Consider the following 3,226-nt stretch of genomic DNA (forward strand, 5'->3'; position numbering starts at 1 on the left):
CCTCAACCGGCACTACGGCAGTCGCAGCGGCAGATCAAGCCCCCACAGAGACTAAATTTGTAATTCTGTAAATATCGTTCCACCCACCTCACCCCCGTCGGACTCTTTTTTAAAACAGGGGGTGAATGTGGTAAACCACTGTTAGCTTATTAGTTGTATATCTGACATGCCTGGACACATCCCTGCCGGCCCTACCCGAGACTCCTCCCCCCCCCGGTCCAGGTATAAAGGCGACTGCTCCCCACCCCCCTGCCTCGGTCTGGACCAGTTCATCGGCATAGGTGTGCTCCAAGTCTTTTGCTAATAAAAGCCTATTTGTTCTTGCATACAAACTAGTCTTTGCTCGATTGATGGTGCATCAACAACTTCCCTTGCAGATCTCCCCTCGGCATTAGTGCTCCGTCAATGTGCATAATCCCCTCTGCCATAGCCCCATCCCCACTCAGGCCCCACCCCCTTATCACTGCCCCTGGCAGCTGTTGGACTTTAACCTGGTGTTGTTAAACTTCTTACTACACTTATAGTGCCCAACCGGGCACTGCCATGGTACCAGGTAGATACTGCCAGGGTGCCAGTTGCCATGCTCTCTACCACTCAAGGGTTTCAATGATCTCTGATCCCCCCAGCGTGTTTGTGGCGCCTGGTCTCTGCTACTGCAGAGTAGAAGTGACTCTTATTGGCGTGACATCATGCCGCCAAGGGCAGAAGCATCTGGGAGGGTGGAAGCACCTGTGCCGAACCAGGTAAGTCCTTTTAAATTTTATTATTTTTAAGGGTGCCAATTGAATTTTTGACGTCCCATGCTATCCTCCCAGCTCTCCATGCTGATCGACTGGTGCAGCAGACTGGGAAAATTGCGCCCACAGAAAGAGGCCCTTCAGCCCATTGCATCTGCACCGGCCAACATGCACCTATCTATTCTAATACCACTTTCCAGCATTTGGCCCGTTGCTTTGTATACTATTGTGCTTCAAGTGCTCATCTGAAAGCTTTTTAAATGTGAGTGTTCCAGCCTCTACCACCTTTTCAGGCAGTGCGTTCCAGATTCCCACCACCCTCTGAGTGAAAAGGTTTTTCCTCAAATTCCCTCCGAATCCCCAGCTCCTTACCTTAAATCTATGCCCCCTGGTTACGGACTCCTCCACTAAGAGGGAAAATTTATTTCTTTTTACCCCATCAGTGTCCTTCACTGTCCAAAGTGTCATCTTTCGTTAAACCTTTCAGGTAGGCATAAAAAATTGCACGTGGCAATATTTCTAGAAGAGCAGGAGAATTCTCTCACTGCCCTGGCCAACAACATTTACTCTTCAATTAAATCACTGAAACAGATTGACATTCGAAAATACTTCATTAGCTGCGAAGCTCTGAGGAGTTTCAATTGCGGATAAAATACTGGATCTTTCTTTGTCCGTCGCACTTTGCCTGAGGGTGCCTGGTAGCATGAATTTGCATGTGACTTGATTTAAGAATGAAGATGTCATTGTTGGATGTGCTGTACAAGCCCAGCTTTGAACAGACCAACTGGAACATTTGAACAGGGAGTGCGTGCAGTCTCAGGTGACTAGCTCGGACAGTCAGTGTCATTGGGCAGGGAGTGGATTAGCAGTTAGTGAGTGTTCATGTAAAGTTTAGACCAAGTGGTACGCTCAGCTCTGCTCGGAAGCAGACACACTATCGACTTCCAAGAGGCGCCAATATTATTTTTGCAGCGTCTACTTTGAGATTCCAGGCACGGAGTAGATTTCAGATACCATTGCCAAGGTTGTGAACTCCGTGGTAGAGTTGAGTGTTGTATCTATTTCTCTTGCGCACCTAATCTTTCGGTCTTTGAGTGTTCAATCTTTATTTCTTTTCCTTTTGTTTCTCGGCACGGCCTCATTAGACATTCCTGCTCTCCTGGCTGTCATTTCACGGTTGTCATTTAAAAAAAAACATTTGTTATATTGAGTGGTCATGTTTTAGAGGCCTTGTAATTTAATCAATGCGATTGTTAATTAATACCGATTTACTAAAACATGTGTTTCTAAAATATCTCTGAAACTTTAGCGGTGATGAATTAAGTTTTTTTTAACGAGATTATTACAGTAACTTTTAGCGCAGTAGATTCTGAAAGAGGCGGATTGAGGTGATGTGGGGTGTGGACTTGCTAACACTGCTAAATACACAACTTTGTCATTTACAATAAATACTCCGTGGGTCAGTCAATCGAGCCTAATCGGAAGAGAATCCAGTATTAGGACCGGCGATGTTTTTTAGGGTGTTTGCATTGCTGTCCATTCTTAATCACAATGCCACTTTCAAAGGGGTTTCAGGATGTGATGAGCAATATACATTACAGCGCTTTGATTTACATTTCCAATCCTGCTGGATAAAAGGAAACTTGCTTTCTTTAATTAATAAAGGAGTTAGACAGAGCGGATGTTGAAAAACTGTCCACTTGTGGGTACATGCCGGACAAGGCGGCAGAAATATGAAGCAACCACTAACAGATCAAGTGAAGGATTTAGGAGATGTTTCTTTACAGAGTGGGGTATTCGCTCCACTGCTGAACAGTCAAAGCAGATAGCAATTACCATTCAAGAAGCAACATGATGCATGCAAAAGGAAGTAAGTAAGAGAGATGTGGGTGAAGCGTAGAAAGGAGTATTTAGAGTTGATGTGTTGCTGTGGGGTTGACAAGCAGAAAGCCGCAGGACGATACCTATGGACTGGTCGAGGGGCGCGGAATATGGCAAAGTGGAGTTCAGTCGGGGAAAAGAATGAGTTAGTTCATCTGGGGAAGGCTAATAAGGCAATTGAGAAGTGTAGAGGAACAGAGGCACCTTGGAGTGCAGGTCCACAGATGCCTGAAATTAGACAGGTGGATAAGGTGGTCAAGGAGACAGAGGTGATAGTTCCCTTTATTACTGGAGCAGAGAATAAGAATTGGGAGATCATGCATAAAGCATTGAAAAGGCAAGTGTGGATTGTGTGTCAGTTTCTATAATGTTCACTGATCACCCATTTGACACTCCAAAGACTTTTGAATGTAGTATGAGAAATGTACAGACGTTTTCATTTCTTGTAGAATTATAGAATCCCGACAGTGTAGAAGAAGGCCATTTGGCTCATAAAGCCTGCACCGACAATAATCCCACCCAGGCCCTATCCTTGTAACCACAGATGTTTACCCTGCTAATCTGCGGAACTAAGCAGCAATTTAGCGTGGCCAATCAATCTAATCGCA

Source organism: Mustelus asterias, chromosome 5, assembly GCF_964213995.1.
Source record: "Mustelus asterias chromosome 5, sMusAst1.hap1.1, whole genome shotgun sequence".
NCBI classification, from domain to species: domain Eukaryota; kingdom Metazoa; phylum Chordata; class Chondrichthyes; order Carcharhiniformes; family Triakidae; genus Mustelus; species Mustelus asterias.